The sequence below is a fragment of the Pan troglodytes genome, chromosome 11, assembly GCF_028858775.2.
Source record: "Pan troglodytes isolate AG18354 chromosome 11, NHGRI_mPanTro3-v2.0_pri, whole genome shotgun sequence".
Classification (NCBI taxonomy): Eukaryota; Metazoa; Chordata; class Mammalia; order Primates; family Hominidae; genus Pan; species Pan troglodytes.
Genome location: NC_072409.2, coordinates 106,707,590 through 106,727,112, shown reverse-complemented (window position 1 = coordinate 106,727,112; position 19,523 = coordinate 106,707,590). Strand labels below are relative to the sequence as shown.

The following is a 19,523-nucleotide window of genomic DNA, read 5'->3' as shown; positions in this document are numbered from 1 at the left end:
TCTTAAATTCCTGGCCCACAGAAATGATGAGATAATATTTTGGTGGTAATTTGTTATTCAGTGATAGATAACTAATGCCCTATTTTTCCAAGCATTTCTGTTTCTGTAGTGGGAGAATGCAGGCTGTCTATATCATGTCAGTTGGTCATGTTAGCTGAAATTGCTGGGCACAGTAGCCCATACAATAAAATGTACAAATACAGATGAATTACATTTTACATATATATGCCTGTATTTCTAAGGTATCACTTGCTTATATTAAATAATTGCTACTCTTAATAACCCCTGTGCTTCAATGAAGACATTCATTCTTCATGCAGGAATATTCATAAGAATTGAATTCAATTAAATAGGATATGGTCAGCTTTCTCTCAAAATGTGTTACTGTAGAAACTCCCAGATGGAATAAGAAATGTTGAAAAAATTTAAACTCATTCTTTTTATAAATATATCTTATTGAATTATTAGATTGCAAATACACATATGTGCACACATATGTGCATGTGTATTTGCAAACCAATAGTTCAATAATATGCACACATATATGCATGTTTATATATGTTGATATATACAGTATATATACATATCTGAATGTGTGTGATCATATATATAATTAATCTACTACTGTATCTTTTTTTTCTCATATGGCAATAAATACATGGACTTTAGGGTAAACAGGTTTAAATCTCATTTTGATGCCTTGCTAGTTCTATGAACTTGAAAAAACTTACTTGATCACTGTTTCTGTTCCTGCATTTGTAAAATGAATGAAATCTTACAATGTCATAGAGTTACTATGGAGATTAAACGTCATTATGTATTTCAAATGCCTAGCGTAAAGCCTAGTTTAAGAAGCACACATAAACTATTAATTTCTTTTCCTTTTCCCTTGTCTTGCCTTCGTTTTTTGTTTCTTGTAGTTACTTACTCCTACATTACAAATTGAAAAGGCAGAATTCTAATAAGCAGGCTCCACAAACAGTACTTAAAAAGTATGTGAAGTGTAGATAGTTTATGTATGTACATTACCACAAATGTTTTTACAGGGAGAGCACAAAGGCTTATCTATAAAGGTAAGACTTATATTTAACCATATATACTTTCTTTCTTTTAGAAATAATTTTAATGTGGGTCATTAAGGCTAGAAGTGAAAAGTTTGTATGTGTTGACCTTTTTGTTTCCCTGTAACATTCATATCTCACTTAATTTTTCCAGTAGAATGATATCACATTTTATTGCTATATTCTTGGTCTAAATATAGACATTTAAAAAAATTGATAACATTCAACTTACAGGTATTATCCTCCTATTCTTAAAAGTTATATTTACTTACATTGGAAAAAGCAAAGTAATAGTCCTGTAACTGATAAGATTTGGATTGCAAACAAGAGTCTTTAGCTAAGTAAAAAAAAAAATTACTGGAAGGCTACAAGGGGCCCAGAGAATTAAGACAGATAGGAAGACCATGTGAGCTGTGGCCAGGAAGAACAGCAATGGCTCATAGAAGAAAGTCTGGCCGGCCTGTTCCTGTGTGATGAATAATCTGTAATCCTTCATTGTGCCCTTACCCAAGACTGAAAACCACAAAAAAGCATCCAATTGGCCAAGCTTAGATCATGTGTCTTCTCTAGACTGTACAAAAATGTTGAGAGAAAGCTTACGGCTCCTTTGACTATTCAAATGGCTGGCAAATACTCGGGTTTACTCTCAGACCAAAATTATACATAATGGAATGAAACAACTCCTCCAAATCAAATAAGACTATCTTAGGAGAGACAAAGCTGGGCTGACAAAAAAATACATTTTTGGAACTAGTATTGTCTTAACTGACTCTTTTGAAGGGAAGGGAAACTACATGTGCCAACAAGGCTATAGAATTGGAGAGCAGGCATGATGAGATATGAGAAAACAAATTTATCATTGTGAACATTGATACTTCATATTTGGTTAGGAAGACTGATAGTAACATTAAATACAGAAATTATACACTTTTTAAATTAAAATAGAGAAAGAATAGGGAGTGACTAGATAATACTAGATTCGTTGTTGAGATTTATTTTCATTTATTAAAAACTTTCTCTTGTAATGAAAATCTAATTATTACTTAAGTAATAGCAATAGATTCATCTAGTTTTCATGTTAAATTAACTCAATATGGTATAATAAACAGTGTATTTGGTCTTTGTCCTCTGTTCCTGACTGATAGGAGTGTATTTTGTTATTCATAAGCACGTCTTTTGATCACACTTGAGTTTATGCTAATGAGACAATGGGGGTGGGTGGGTGCAGGCCTAGATAACTTCAGAATGGGGCGGTTCGACAGAAAGACTGAATGATTAGAATGATTCTAAAGAGGAGGTAGGTAGGAGAAAAGATTAGGCTAACTAAAATCTCTTCAACAAAATTTGACGAGCTTCCAGGCTGGTGAACATATCAAAATGCTGGGAGGGTGGCGTACCCAGGTAGGATATGCCCCATTCATCTCTTCCATCTGGCTGTTCCTGAGTTTATAATAAACTGGTAAATGTAAGTACAGTGTTTCCCTGAGATCTGTGAGCCGTTTTAGCACATTATCACACCTGAGAATAGGGTTGTAGAAATCCCCAATTTATAGCTAGTCCATCAGAAGTATGGGAGGCCCAGGCTTGCAACTGACGTCTGGATTGGGTTCAGTGTTGTGATACTAAGCCTTCTAATTGGTACACTCTCAAACTAACTACATTTAGATGATGTCAGAATTGGATTGAATGCTAGGACACCCAGCTGTTTGGTGGAGAGTTGGAGAATTGCTTGGTATGGAAAAACTCCACACAGTTGTTGTCAGGAGTGTTGCGCATATAGAGAAACAGTGTTTCTCCAGACTAAGAGATGCTATAATCAATTGGCTGAAAATAAGAGGATAAATCTGTATCTTTTCTTTTAAAAAAGACTAACCTGAGAGATTTTGCCTGAGATTACTATCTTTTGTTGGATAACCTAATTAAAAACAACCCACTGCCAAACAATTAATTCTGGAAGCTAAGAAAAACAGATTTTTATCGCTTTATAGTGTGCAGTCCAGAACGTGAATACTTCAAATAGCCAATCTCACACTTGCTTAATCTACCAAGAGAGCTGCAACTTGAAAATTCTTATCTCCTTGATTCTTATCTGTGTATGTCTGTCGGGGGGAGGGGGGAGTGGGTGTTCTAACAAGTTAGGAACATAGTTAAAATGCCCGATTTTCATGTTGTTTTGGTAACAGGCTTATATCTGCACTGTCTGCTACTATTGGTGAGAAAATTAGTTTTTAAAAGATAGTCTCAGTACAGTTGTTAATTAGTTAGACTTAAAAAACAGATACAGAATTCCATCCTTTGTACCCAAGAAAACATTTTAATGACTGGGAATTGAATTTATCTAAATTGGCATTCTTAACTCTTTGGCTGGAAAAGCCAAATTAGAAATACAATACTCTCTTGCAAATAAGTAATTAGAATATATTATTGACTGTGTTGTAGATTTCGGATATAATCAGGAATTTTACAAGTGGAAATCCTGGAACTGATATAATAAATGGAAGAATTAAAGGGTTTAACAAAGTTTCATTTTGTGTTGATACCCAAATTGGACAATTGAGTACCATTAAAGTAGTAAGACTATCTAAATGCTACCCAGCATTTTTGAAACTACCTAATTTTCCAACCAATAATACTCTCTGCACTATATATAATTAGGTATATGCCAAAGTCAGCTTTGTTTTGCTATTTCTGAATGCCATTTTTGTTACTTGTAATCTCTATTAAGTATATAGAACAGTAACACACTTGAGATTTAAATGAATATCTAAGAAATACTTCCTTTTTCTTTTTTTTATTATACTTTAAGTTATAGGGTACAAGTGCACAACGTACAGGTTTGTTACATAGGTATACATGTGCCATGTTGGTTTGCTGCACCCATCAACTCATCATTTACATTAGGTATTTTCCCTAATGTTAAATACTTCCTTTTTCTGATAATCAGGCATTTCTTCTCTTTTGTTTCATCTCTGTTTCTGTCACTCTCCATCCAGGAAACTGGTGGCATAGAATAACATGGGACTGTCCAAAGGAGCATCTCCACTTTTTGTAATTTCACACTCTTTATGATTCTATTTCACACTTCTTAAAACATGGTACTGTCCCTACAGTGTCACTATTCACTTGTATGTTATTGTGCAGGGGAACAAAAGTTGCTGTGTAGAATAAATAAGTTGAGATCCTTTAGTATGCTGAGTTGGCAAAACTAAATTCTTTAGCACTTGTAGTGCATTATGCCCATCGTTACCTTTAAACTACCGAAAGGAGGTTTAGAAGGGTTGCATAAGATCAACTACTAAGGATCAGCTTGTGGAAAATCAACAATTGTCCCTGGACTACATTATTACATGCTGTGAGAACCATTGAGAACTGGAATACTAAAGTACTAAAGAACTATCAATCTTTTGTTGCTATGCACCATCATTATAAAACATTTCCATTTCAGCTAGTCATATTCAATTAGCTAATATGTAAATTGAATTCAATTTTATTAAGGTATAAGAAATTCACAATAATGAAGCTTACAAGTACGGGATTCCATCAATTGTTAAAAGATCATTGCATGGTAAAATATAAACATTTCACTGCTATGAAATTTATTCTGGAAGTAAAAATACCAGTTCTTTTTGAATCAATATAAACAATAGAAATGCGAGCCAAGGAATTGCATTTTTTATAAGTTTGACTGTTTTCACACTGTCTTTTGTTTAGTTTTATATATTTATTTATTATTAATCTAATTAGATCAATCTGCTAGGGCTCATGAAACAATACTCCAAAGTATGGCACTATGACATGTTTAGTACTTTGAACTAAAGGACATTGGAAAGCCTCAGAAGTAGCCTCAGACCCACGATCCCTCTGAGCTTCTGACATTCTTCTTGAAACAAGTCACAGAAACCAAAATTTCTCTTCCTCAAGGCCAGTCATAAAAACTAGAACCCCTTTTCCACAAATCCAGCTATAAACCTAGAAAAATACTACTCTAACCCTCCTTGTTCTTCTGTGTAGGAGATGGGTGTAAGGAAATTCTCTAACCCAACCTTGTCCAATAATAGCTCTTAAGACCCTTATACCAGAAGGGGCCCTACTCAGTCCCTGGGAATAAGGAATGATGCACAGAGGCTGTATTAGTTTGTTCCCATGCTGCTATGAAGAAATAACAGAGACTGGGTAATTTATAAAGAAAAGAGGTTTAATTGACTCCCAGTTCCACAAGGCTGGCGAGGCCTCAGGAAACTCACAGTCATGGCAGAATGCACCTCTTCTCAGGGTGGCAGGGGAGATAATGAGTGCCAAGCAAAGGGGGAAAATCTTCTTACTAAACCATCAGATTTCGTGAGATCTCACTATCATGAGAACAATATGGGGGTAACTGCCCCCAAGATTCAATTACCTCCCAACAGGTCCCTTCCACAAGATGTGGAGATTATGGGAACTACAATTCAAGATGAGATTTGGGTGGTGACACTGAGCCAAACCATATCATTCTGCCCCTGGCCACTCCCTAATCGCATGTTCTTACATTTCAAAACACAATCATGCCTTCCCAACAGTCCTCCAAAGTGTTAGCTCATTCCAGCATTAACCCAAAAGTCCAAGTTCAAAGTCTCATCTGAGATAAGGCAAGTCTCTTCTGCCTATTAGCCTGTAAAATCAAAAGCAAGTTAGTTACTTCCTAGATACAATTAGGGTACATGCACTGGGTAAATACAACCATTCCAAATGGGAGAAATAGACCAAAAAAAAAGGGGCTATAGGCCCCATGCAAGTCTGAAATCCAATAGGGCAGTCATTAAACCTTAAAGTTCCAAAATGATCTCCTTAATGCCATGTCTCACATCCAGTTCATGCTGATGCATGAGGTGGGCTCCCACAGCCATGAGTAGTTCTGCCCTTGTGGCTTTGTAGGGTATAGTCACTCTCCTGGCTGCTTTTATGGGCTGGCATTGAATGTCTACAGCTTTTCCAGGTACATAATGCAAGCTGTCAGTGGATCTAGCATCCTGGGGTCTGGAGGATGATGGCTCTTTTTTTCAAAGCTCCACTAGGTAGTGCCCCGGTGGGGACTCTGTGTGGGGGCTCCAACCCCACATTTCCCTTCTGTACTGCCCTAGCAGAGGTTCTCCATGAGGGCTCAGCCCCTGCAGCAAACTTCTGCCTGGACATCCAGGCATTTCCATACGTGATCTGAAATCTAGGTGGAGGTTCCCCAAACTCTATTCTTAACTTCTGTGTACCTGCAGGCCCAACACCACAGGTAAGCTGCAAGGCTTGGGACTTGCATCATCTGAAGCCATGTCCCATGCTATACCTTGGCCCCTTTTAGCTACAGCTGGAGCTGAAGCAACTGGGGCACAGGGCACCATGTCCTGAGGTTGCATAGAGCGGGTGGGCCCTGGGCCCAGCCCATGAAAGCATTTTTTCCTCCTAGGCTTCCAGGTCTGTGGACAGGAACTGCTGTGAAGGTCTTTAACATGCCCTGGAGACATTTTCCCCATTGTCTTGGTGATTAACATTTGCTTCCTCATACTTATGCAAATTTCTGCTGCATGCTTGAATTTCTCCCCAGAAAATTGTTTTTTTCTTTTCTATGACATCACCCGGCTGCAAATTTTCCAAACTTTTATGCTTTGCTTTCTCTTGAACACTTTGTCACTTAGAAATTTCTTCTGCCAGATACCCTAAATCATCTCTCTCAAGTTCAAAGTTCCACAGATGTAAAGGACAGGGGCAAAATGCCTCCAGTCTCTTTGCTAAAGGATAGCAAGAATCACCTTTATTCAGTTCCCAACAAGTTCCTCATCTCCATCTGAGACCACCTCAGCCTGGACTTCATTGTCCATACCACTATCAGCATTTCAGTAAAAGCCATTCAACAAGTCTCTAGGAAGTTCCAGACTTTCCCACATCTTCCTTTCTTCTTCTGAGCCCTTCAAATTGTTCCAACCTCTGACTGTTACCCATTTCCAAAGTTGCTCCCACATTTTTGGGTATCTTTACAGCAATGCCCCACTACCTCAGTGCCAATTTACTGTATTAGTTCATTTTCAAATGCTATGAAGAAATACCTGAGACTGGGTAATTTATAAAGAAAAGAGGTTTAATTGACTCACAGTTCCACATGGCTGGGGAGGCCTCAGGAAACTTATAATCATGGCAGAAGTCACCACTTCTCAGGGTGGCGGGAGACAGAATGAGTGCAAAGCAATGGGGGAAAAGCCCCTTATAAAACCATCATATCTTATGCAAACCCAGTCACTACTGTCATGAGAACAACATGGGGGTAATCAGCTCCATGATTCAATTACTTCCCACTTGGTCCCTCCCATGACAAATGTGGATTATGGGAACTACGATTCAAGATGAGATTTGGGTGGGGACACAGCTACACCATATCAGAGGCCAAGAAGAGTTTGAACTGATGGGGGCTTTCTGGATTATTCCCCTTTGTCCAATTGCACTCCTACATGGCTATCCACTCTTCCTGGAATGTAAGCATAAAATGGACAGTTTTTCTTTGCGTCTTTCAGTCTTCATTCTGAAGGCTCTCATGTTATGTTCTTCTCCTCTTGTCTTTTGTTATAGGGAAGTCAGCCTTATGTGGGGTGAGAAAAGGTATCACCCCATTTTTGCCCCTACTCTTTCTGGTGTCCAATATGGGACACCTGAGACACCTGACTCACTTTGGAACATACTGGTGTTATTCTCAGACAACCAACAAAAAGCCAGATAAAAAAGGTCAGAATTTTTATTAATGTCGGCTGTCCCAGATTTCTGCCTCCAGAATCTTGTCAAGAATGTAAAGTAAAAATTTGTTTGTTCCTTCCTTTCCAAATTCAGATTAACATGAAAAAATAATTTGTATAAATTGGCTCTTAGATTCAGTAACTCTGGTGACATTTTTGGTGTTGTTGTTTGGCCATGATATTCTAAACATGGAAAGTTACCTTGCATGTCTCCATGAACGTATTAGTTTGAGTCAATTCTAAACAATAAGGGGTTATATTTAAAAAGAGCAAAATTGGCCAGGTGCGGTGTCTCATGCCTGTAATCCCAGCACTTTGGGAGGCTGAGGCAGGTGGATCACCTGAGGTCAGGAGTTCAAGACCAGCCTGGCCAACATGGTGAAACCCTGCCTCTACCAAAAATACAAAAAAGTAGCTGGGCACCTGTAACCCCAGCTACCCAGGAGGCTGAGGCAGGAGAATTGCTTGAATCCAGGAGGTGGAGGCTGCAGTGAGCCGAGACTGTGCCATTGCACTCCAGCCTGGGCAACAAGAACAAAACCCCATCCCAAAATAAATAAATAAATACACAAATAAGGAACAAAATTATTTGAGAGAGCTCTCATCCCAAAAAACTGTATTTCTGACACCTATGGGAAAATCAATTTTAAAAATGGACACAAAGGAGTATAAAAGCTAGCCTTAGATACTCCTTTAATAAAATTAAAAAGCAGAAATTAGATTAGAAACAAAGTTAAAATTCAAATCCACCCATAAATTCTCCTCTCTGCCCTCTTATACTCTCTCAACTTCCTGGGAGTCCCTGACACTCCAGATCTTTTGCATTTCTGGTCCCCAGATTTAAAATTCCCTTTCTCTAAATCTAGCTCCATTTCCTTAGTACATTCCTTTAGCTAAAGAATGAATCATTTGTTTGAATTCATTTGAATTATGACTTTTGGTTTTGGGTGTCCATTCATTTGTGGCCCTTCCCCTTCCATGAACAGCCTTTGTTTTCCCATTTGTCACATTTTTAACACTCCGTCTATTGGGGCATTTTGATTATTCAGGCTTTGTGTGCAGGCAGCCAACCATAAGGTTGGGAGCCCAAAGAAAATGGCCAGAGAGAAATGTGTGTTAAGCCCCACTGTGGCTAAGCAAATTGACTACCGCCAGCTCTCAATGTGTTGTCTAAGCTTTTCTAACTTCTGGCTGTCATTTGGAGTGCTCTGGATCTTGAAAAGGCTGCACCTTTTTGCTTCCTCTTTGGAAACCTTAGTTAAGCCTCAAAAGGCTTATTAGTTTTTGTCTGGAATTACTTGTCAGATATAACTTTGGTTCTTATTTGTTTGGCTTTCTCTACTAAGCTAAAATGGAACTGTATACTCAGCAGGAAAAAGAAACAATTTATTAAAACATCACAAAGACTAACAGTTCTAAATATAGAGCACAGAAATCTTTTGATTTCCTTCTTAGTTGGAAACCTGATTCCTGATAGGAAGGAGCAAACAAATGATAATACAATTGGATAGATGGGTGAGCCCCTCAATAGCATTCAGGCTGCAAATTAATTATTGAGGAATTAAAAACAACTAACCTTACCTGGGCATGATGGCACACACTTGTAATCCCAGTACTTTGAGAGGCCAAGGCAGGAGGATCACTGGAGCCCAGGAATTTAAGGCTGCAGTTAGCTATGATCATGCCACTGTACTCTAGCCTGGGTGACAGAGTGAGACCCTATCTTTACAACAACACCACCACCACCCAACAACTATCCTTATCTCAAAAACTGAGTATTTAAAAAACCGACACGTGCCCTGAACTTAAAAAAGAAAGAAAAGTTTGGGTAGTAATTACCCTAGACCACTAATACGCAAATATCTTCCCTTCCCCCAAAGCCAGGAATATTTGCTGTTTTGTTGGTTGAAATCTGACAAGAGATTTGCAATAATTTTTTTTTTTTTTAAGAGCTCCATGGTCCAAAGCTGACTTAATGGAAAGCTGATCTTCAGACTATAAATTTTTGTAGGCCTCTCTCTTCTGTCTATTTGATCCTGCATCTCCTGTGAGAACTTCTTAGTCAACTGAGACCCATTTTTTCAAATCCCTGCTATCTATATGCTCAGTCCCTCTGTCAGCTTCTTTTCTTGTTGCCATGATTTTTGATGAGGTTAACAGGGCACTTCATTGACCTTTTTGAGAAACTTAAAATCTCCTCAAATTAGCTCCTCTAAGAACTGTTCCTTCTATTTACTTCTGTTCCTCCTTCTGCCTTTTGTCACCTTTGATGTTCTGTCCAGTTTCCTTAAATCCTTGATATGTTCCCCTTCAAGTCCCTTTCTCCTCCATTTGGTGAAGAGTAGATACAAGATTACTAATAGGAATCATCAGCATTCTGGCAGCCACATGAAGGGACCTGAAGGAGACATCCTGTGACAATAAAACCTCTTGAGGAATCCAGGAAAGGCACTATTGACCCCCTTTGGGAGGCCTCTGTCTTCTGCACGTAGCCCTGAGAGTCATGAATAAGTTTCTCTCAGGTCTGAAGCTCTGCTGTGTTTTGCATTGCCTAATCTCTTTGGCTTTGAGGATACCAAGGGTTAGTTTCTGCTGTGTGAAGGCACTTGACCTTTGGGTTTGCAGTGGCTGACAAGTCACTGACAAGAGATGCAGTTTTAAAAGTAACTGACAGCAGTTCATTAAGTAATTATTGCTGCAGGGGATACAGACTCCACTTTTTGGAGTTATAGGTATCTGGGTTTTAACCCTTTGTCTCTTTTTCTTGTGTACTTAAGTGAGGAAGGCCTCAGGCATCTGATTCGGTCAAACAGAAATTGGAAAATCATTGGTCAAGTTAGCTAAAGGGATCTCAGAGTCAAAGTCTTGACTGGAGGACACAGTTCAGGCACTTAAGAGCTAGTAGCATGCTCACCACTGAAAAATATGACTTCCATTTTAGAATAAGCTGGGCATACAATGGGCTAGTTGACATTAGGTCACCCACCAGCTTCAATAAAATGTCCATGCAATGAGGTATATTCTAAAACAATTACACAACCTAAGCTTGTGGCATTTTACTCTTATGCTTTTATCTTCGTTTTGAGAGACCCAAGATTAAACAAAAGCAAAACTGAAAATCCACATATCTGATTAAATTGGTCTCCAAAATATAACTTTCTGATACTCAGCCCCTTATTTTGAATAAGCTTCTAAATTTTATCCTAGGACCCTCTGTGTACTTCCCTATACCATTCCAAGTGGTCTTTGGAAACATTCAGATAGCCACTGTGTGTCTTTTTCATCACCAGTCTAAAATCTAGCCCACAGCCTCCACAAGATTGAGCTCTGATAATAGGCAAATATGCCTCAAACTCCTTCTTAGAAGAACTTGCAATCTCCCTGTGCCCATGAGATGTAAATCTATTACCCTGTCTTCTCTAGAACTATGCTTATCTTTTATCTTCACTAGAACTATAGATACCTTTTGGAAATACAAACTTCAGGGAGATGACTGTCTGAAAAAAAAAAAAACCAAGTATTTTATCAAAAAGGAAAAATAGAAACTAACTCAAAGGCTTTTGATTCATGTGATATGAGATAATCTTTGGTAAATAAAGATGATTTTAAATTTTTTGGTCATATAAAAGTAGGAATGTCTTCTGAATTGTCAGCATCAAATATAATACAAACATTTTTGCCTGGGATTGCTGGTGAGACAGGTTTAGGTTGTGTCTCCTAAATGTTTTAAGGTCATAAAATGATAAATCAAACCTAAGAGCAGAACCAATTACTTGGTATATATTAGTCATGAGAGCAAGAAAAAAATTACGTTTAACAATTTATTCTGTGATATTTTTGATACTTGCCTGATTTATTGGTGGACTGAAGCTATGGGAGTCAGTTGCTGTGCTCTCCTGAAATCTTACACACATCTTGCTGTGAGCTTATTTTAGTATGAAGCCCTGGATTTTGGGATCTGGGCAAATGGCCATGGTACAGCCTGAAGACATTTGTGTATCTTTAGCACCTGGGCTGCTAGCCACAGTGCAGGGTCAAGCCCAGGATAGTCCTGTCCTCCCTGGCCCAGTTGTGACTCCTGGTGATCCAGGCATTATCTTCACAGCTGTTTGACATCTATCCTTTGGCTTGTGCTCTATCCCTGGTATGTGAGTCAAAGATCCAGATGTGCTCTGCCATTTGCAGGCACACTGGGCACCATCTGATTGCTCAAAACCCAGGATGACTAGAGGTGGGAATTGAGGAGCATAACTATGTTCAGAGTCTCAGAGGCCTTGGTTAAGACAAGGCTAGCTAACACAGATTTGGATTGGTTTCAATTTTTCAAAAGAAAAACATAGATTATGCTTAGCCTGTTTTCATGACCCATTCAAGCACAAATATTAAGAATAAGTAAATTCAATAAGATATAAGTGGAATAAAAGTTTGTAAGTAAACTTTTCAATAATATTTATGTTTTATAAAAGATATCTACTTAAAAATAGTTTCAAAAATATTTTTGGTACTCTGAAACTTTAAAGTGAAATTAAGTAATAGTTATTAAATGTCTGCATTATTTATAAGTTAAAATACTGACACATTAATTACTAGTCATTGGTTTAAACTATATATATTTTGACATCTTGTTTTTATAAGGCATACAGAAGGTAAATATATTTAAGTCTGTAAACGAACATAAAAATTCTTTGTAGGCTGGATGCAGTGGCTCATGCCTATAATCCCAGCACTTTGGGAGGCCGAGGTGGGCAGATCATGAGGTCAGGAGTTCAAGACCAGCCTGGCCAGCATGGTGAAGCCCTGTCTCTATTAGAAATACAAAAATTAGCTGGGCATGGTGGCACGTGCCTGTCATCCCAGCTACTGGGGAGGCTGAGTTAGGAGAATAGCTTGATATTTTATACAAAGAGAGACACTAAAGCAATTAGGCTTATTTGATATATTAAAGTATATGGAAGCATTGTTGAACAGTAAGTGATGCTAAACTTTCTTTAAGTTACATTTATAGGTATGGTAGTAATACGAATGTTTCAAAATTGTATAAAAATCCTAGAAGTCTATACTTCTAATATAATTTTGGTTATTATGTTAAAATATTTTATGCCACAGAAACAACCAAATTTTGTCAATTTCGCTCATCAGGTTTCTAATCACGGCCATTTTAAGTTTTTGACATCCAAATAGTTATTGTTTTACTTTGGTTCTTATTTAAAAGCACTGTCAATCAGCTGAGGTCCAAAATTGTTTCTTTAATTAGATTCACAGAAAGGATAGAAAGAACTCTGAAATGTACAGGTTTCTGATAACTTTAAGATTATACCATTGGACTGGGTGAGAATTTTCAGAGCTCTAATAAATGAACTGAGTGACTTTGTGAATGTGCTCATCAAGATCAAACAGCTTAAGAATTAATTCATGGGTCTACATGAACTGATTAGAACTTTTTATGATTACTTATTTGAAATTTTGCTGATTACTTAAATGTTAACTTTTCTGGATTTAAAGAAACTGTTTTGTTTTGATTTTCTTTTAAGCTATCTATATGTTACAGCAATTTGGTCAAATATACATTGGTAAATAGAATGAAAATATTTATTCTTCTCCCCATCTGATATCTCCAAAATTTGGAAATTATTTGTGAGTATTCTCATTTTTATGGCAATGTAGTTATTCACATAAGTTCAATAAGAAAATATTCTCTTTGTAATAGGATACAAGGGGAAACACTTGTTAACTTACAAATGCTTGACTGGAATGACATATTTTAAAATATGACCAGACAACTTTGAGAAACTAAGGTAAACTTCAGAAAGGCAAGAAAGCGCACCTTGGAGAAACTGGTCTCATACCTTGAGCACATGGTTCACATGACTGCTTTACAGGTGGGTAAAAAATGTCCCTTTGTCTTCTTTGTCTCTTTTGATCTTTGTTGGTTTAAAGCCTGTTTTATCAGAGACTAGGATTGCAACCCCTGCCTTTTTTTGTTTTCCGTTTGCTTGGTAGATCTTCCTCCAACCCTTTATTTTGAGCCTATGTGTGTCTCTCCATGTGAGATGGGTTTCCTGAATACAGCACACTGATGGGTCTTGACTCTTTATCCCATTTGCCAGTCTGTGTCTTTTAATTGGAGCATTTAGCCCATTTACACTGAAGGGTAATATTGTTATGTGTGAATTTGATACTGTCATTAAGATGTTAGGTGGTTATTTTGCTCGTTAGTTGATGCAATTTCTTCCTAGCATCGATGGTCTTTACAATTTGGCATGTTTTTGCAGTGGCTGGTACTGGTTGTTCATTTCCATGTTTAGTGCTTCCTTCAGGAGCTCTTGTAGGGCAGGCCTGGTGGTGACAAAATCTCTCAGCATTTGCTTGTCTATAAAGGATTTTATTTCTCCTTCACTTATGAAGCTTAGTTTGGCTGGATATGAAATTCTGGGTTGAAAATTCTTTTCTTTAAGAATGTTGAATATTGGTACCCACTCTCTTCTGGCTTGTAGGGTTTCTGCCGAGAGATCAGCTGTTAGTCTGATGGGCTTCCCTTTGTGGGTAACCCGACCTTTCTCTCTGGCTGCCCTTAACATTTTTTCCTTCATGTCAACTTTGGTGAATCTGACAATTATGTGTCTTGGAGCTGCTCTTCTCGAGGAGTATCTTTGTGGCATTCTCTGTATTTCCTGAATCTGAATGTTGACCTGCCTTGCTAGATTGGGGAAGTTCTCCTGGATAATATCCTGCAGAGTGTTTTCCAACTTGGTTCCATTCTCCCTGTCACTTTCAGGTACACCAATCAGACGTAGATTTGGTCTTTTCACATAGTCCCATATTTCTTGGAGGCTTTGTTTCTTTTTATTCTTTTTTCTCTAAACTTCTCTTCTCGCTTCATTTCATTCATTTGATCTTCCATCACTGATACCGTTTCTTCCAGTTGATCGAATCGGCTACTGAAGCTTGTGCATTCGTCACGTAGTTCTTGTGCCATGGTTTTCAGCTCCGTCAGGTCATTTAAGGACTTCTCTACACTGGTTATTCTAGTTAGCCATTCATCTAATCTTTTTTCAACGTTTTTAACTTCTTTCTGATGGTTTCAAACTTCCTCCCTTAGCTCTGAGAATTTTGATCGTCTGAAGCCTTCTTCTCTCAACTTGTCAAAGTCATTCTCCGCCCAGCTATATTCCATTGCTGGTGAGGAGCTGCGTTCCTTTGGAGGACAAGAGTTGCTCTGATTCTTAGAACTTTCAGTTTTTCTGTTTTGTTTTTTCCCCATCTTTGTGGTTTTATCTGCTTTTGGTCTTTGATGATGGTGACGTACAGATGGGGTTTTGGTGTGGATATCCTTTCTGTTAGTTTTCCTTTTAACAGTCAGGACCCTCAGATGCAGGTCTGTTGGAGTTTCCTGGAGGTCCACACCAGACCCTGTTTGCCTGGGTATCAGCAGCGGAGGCTGCAGAACAGCGAATATTGCTGAACAGTCCAGGCCCAGATGGATTCACAGCTGAATTCTACCAGAGGTACAAGGAGGAGCTGCTACCATTCCTTCTGAAACTATTACAATCAATAGAAAAAGAGGGAATCCTCCCTAACTCATTTTATGAGGCCAGCATCATCCCGATACCAAAGCCTGGCAGAGACACAACAAAAAAAGAGAATTTTAGACTAATATCCCTGATGAACATTGATGCAAAAATCCTCAACAAAATACTGGCAAACTGAATCCAGCAGCACATCAAAAAGCTTATCCACCATAATCAAGTGGGCTTCATCCCTCGGATGCAAGGCTGGTTCAACATACGCAAATCAATAAATGTAATCCAGCATATAAACAGAACCAAAGACAAAAACCACATGATTATCTCAATAGATCCAGAAAAGGCCTTCGATAAAATTCAACAACCTTCATGCTAAAAACTCTCAATAAATTAGGTATTGATGGAACATATCTCAAAATAATAAGAGCTATTTATGACAAACCCACAGCCAATATCATACTGAATGGGCAAAAACTGGAAGCATTCCCCTTGAAAACTGGCACAAGACAGGGATGCCCTCTCTCACCACTCCTATTTAACATAGTGTTGGAAGTTCTGGCCAGGGCAATCAGGCAGGAGAAAGAAGTAAAGGGTATTCAATTAGGAAAAGAGGAAGTCAAATTGTCCCTGTTTGCAGATGACATGATTGCATATCTAGAAAACCCCATCATCTCAGCCCATAATCTCCTTAAGCTGACAAGCAACTTCAGCAAAGTCTCAGGATATAAAATCAATGTGCAAAAATCACAACCATTCTTATACACCAATAACAGACAGAGAGCCAACTCATGAGTGAACTCCCATTCACAATTGCTTCAAAGAGAATAAAATACCTAGGAATCCAATTTGCAAGGGATGTGAAGGAACCCTTCAAGGAGAACTACAAACCACTGCTCAATGAAATAAAAGAGGACACAAACAAATGGAAGAACATTCCATGCTCATGGATAGGAAGGATCAATATCATGAAAATGGCCATACTGCCCAAGGTAATTTATAGATTCAATGCCATCCCCATCTAGCTACCAATGACTTTCTTCACAGAATTGGAAAAAACTACTTTCAGGTTCATATGGAACCAAAAAAATAGCCTGCATTGCCAAGTCAATCCTAAGCCAAAAGTACAAAGCTGGAGGCATCACGCTACCTGACTTCAAACTATACTACAAGGCTACAGTAACCAAAACACCATGGTACTGGTACCAATACAGAGATATAGACCAGTGCAACAGAACAGAGCCCTCAGAAATAATGCCATACATCTACAACTATCTGATCTTTGACAAATCTGACAAAAACAAGAAATGGGGAAAGGATTCCCTATTTAACAAATGGTTCTGGGAAAACTGGCTATCCATATGTAAAAAGCTGAAACTGGATCCCTTCCTTACACCTTACACAAAAATTAATTCCAGATGGATTAAGACTTAAATGTTAGACCTAAAACCATAAAAACTCTAGAAGAAAACCTAGGCAATACCATTCAGGACATAGGCATGGGCAAGGACTTCATGTCTAAAACACCAAAAGCAATGGCAACAAAAGCCAAAATTGACAAATGGGATCTCATTAAACTAAAGAGCTTCTGCACAGCAAAAGAAACTACCATCAGAGTGAACAGGCAACCTATAGAATGGGAGAAAATTTTTGCAATCTACTCATCTGACAAAGGGGTAATATCCAGAATCTACAAAGAACTCCAACAAATTTACAAGAAAAAAGCAAACAACCCCATCAAAAAGTGGGTGAAGGATAAGAACAGACACTTCTCAAAAGAAGACATTTATGCAGCCAACGGATACAAGAAAAAATGCTCATCATCACTGGCCATCAGAGAAATGCAAATCAAAACCACAATGAGATATCATCTCATACCAGTTAGAATGGCAATCATTAAAATGTCAGGTAACAACAGGTGCTGGAGAGGATGTGGAGAAATAGGAACACTTTGACACTGTTGGTGGGACTGTAAACTAGTTCAACCATTGTGGAAGTCAGTGTGGCGGTTCCTCAGGGATCTAGAACTAGAAATACCATTTGACCCAGCCATGCCAAAGGAATATAAATCATGCTGCTATGAAGACACATGCACACGTATGTTTATTGCGGCACTATTCACAATAGCAAAGACTTGGAACCAAGCCAAATTTCCAACAATGATAGACTGGATTAAGAAAATGTGGCACATATACACCATGGAGTACTATGCAGCCATAAAAATGATGAGTTCGTGTCCTTTGTAGGGACATGGATGAAGCTGGAAACCATCATTCTCAGCAAACTATTGCAAGGACAAAAAACCAAACACTGCATGTTCTCACTCATAGGTGGGAATTGAACAATGAGAACACTTGGACACAGGAAGGGGAATATCACACACCAGGGCCTGTTGTGGGGTGGGGGGATGGGGGACGGATAGCATTAGGAGATATACCTAATGCTAAATGATGAGTTAATGGGTGCAGCACACCAACATGGCACATGTATACATATGTAACAAACCTGCACGTTGTGCACATGTACCCTAAAACTAAATATATACAACGGAAAAATAAATATATACAATGTCCCTTTGTCACATGCCCAGGAATGTTTGAATGTTTTTGGGAACCTTGAGCAGAAATAAATTTTCTCAAATATATAGATATTATAGGTGAAATGTGACATTGAATCTTTGGCTTTGTTCTGTAGCTTTCAGATATTTTTAAAAGTCCAATCTGAGATTACTTATAAAACGTTCAAGCAAAGCAAACTTAAAAAGATCCTATGTGGCTGATCACTAGTTTTACTGCACTTACATAAATAATAATGCCAATTTTAATGAGACTAAACTGATTTTGCAAACAAATATATTTTACTTTGATTATCTTTGGTAGAAATGGGGGTGACTTTCAATATAAATATGGTATTTTAGAATAAAGGTAGAGTGAATTCATTATTAGACTCTAGCTCATTGTTTTTGCAGGTTTGTTGTCCACCTGAATTCTGGACTGGATCCTGAATGTTTTTAGTGTCCTCCAATATGTCTCGAAACGAATACTTTCAGGTTTTTCTCACAATCTCTTGTGTGGAATTGTTGAAATTAAAACTGAACTTTTCCTGCAGCCCAGCTTACCACTTGATATGGACTTCAGAAAAATCACCAGATCAGCTTATATATACACAAACTTTGTGCCTATTCCTGTATGGGCTGCTTAGAAAAGTTCACCTGATGCAAACTTCAAACTAGAAAAATCTGTCAGTTTGCTCCTTCCTGCCTCCACTCCCACAGAAAATGCATCAAGCTCAAATCTAGAAATCTTCTCAACTGGCTATCCCCCAGACTCAGAAAATAATTTATAGTCTCTCCTAAACATTGACTTTTGCTTTTCTTTCATTTTCATAGAAATGCCTCTTATTAAGTATGTAACTGCTCACACCATATAGCAGCCTCACTTTGGATTAAGCCCACCGGCAACATCAGTTTGTGAGCTGAGACTTCACAGTTTAACTGGACTGGCCTATTCTTGGAGCTGAGAGATTGGTTCCATTGCTCATGAGACAATCCAGCAACCCAATTTCTGGACTGTGAAACTTCAGGAAGTTTCCTCTTAAGGAAGGAAGAAGAATGTTGTGGTTCAGAAAATAATACCCCAGAATATGGCACTTTGGCATGCTGAGTAATTTGAGCCACAGTACATTGGAAGGTCTCAGAAGCAACTTCAGAACCAAGGTCTCTCTGACCTTCTCCTGCCCTTCTGTCTCTTGCCATTTATTTTCCCCCAGAGTGACTCATAGAAATCAGAATTCCTCTTTCCCAAGATAAGTCATAGAAACTAAAATTCCTTTTCCCCAAAGCAAACCGTAAAGTCTAAAAATGTCACTCTAGCCTTCTCCCACCTTTCTTCTAGGAGCTGACCATAAAGAAATTCTTTGAGCTACTCTTGTCTGATAGAAGGTCATAAGACTCTCATTCCAGAAGGGGTCCTTCCCTATACCTGGGAAGAAGGAAGGCCATACAGAGAGGTCAAGAAGAACCTGCACAGAGAAGCCTTTCTGGGTTTCCCAACTCTGTCTATTACTATTAGATCATTCCATTTGTGTCCAATCACATTTCTACCTGGCTGTCCACTCTTCATGGAATATAAGCACAAAATTAGACAGTTTCTTCTTGTGTCTTTTAAGTCTTCATTCTGAAGGCTCCCACATCC

General features: G+C 38.3%; 1 protein-coding gene across 37 annotated transcripts in view; it reads right to left on the bottom strand.

Moving 5' to 3' along the window:
* The window catches only part of PTPRD (protein tyrosine phosphatase receptor type D), a 2,309,829-nt gene that overhangs the window by 920,413 nt on the left and 1,369,893 nt on the right, over positions 1–19,523 (bottom strand). The gene's annotated exons all lie outside the window — the stretch shown is intronic.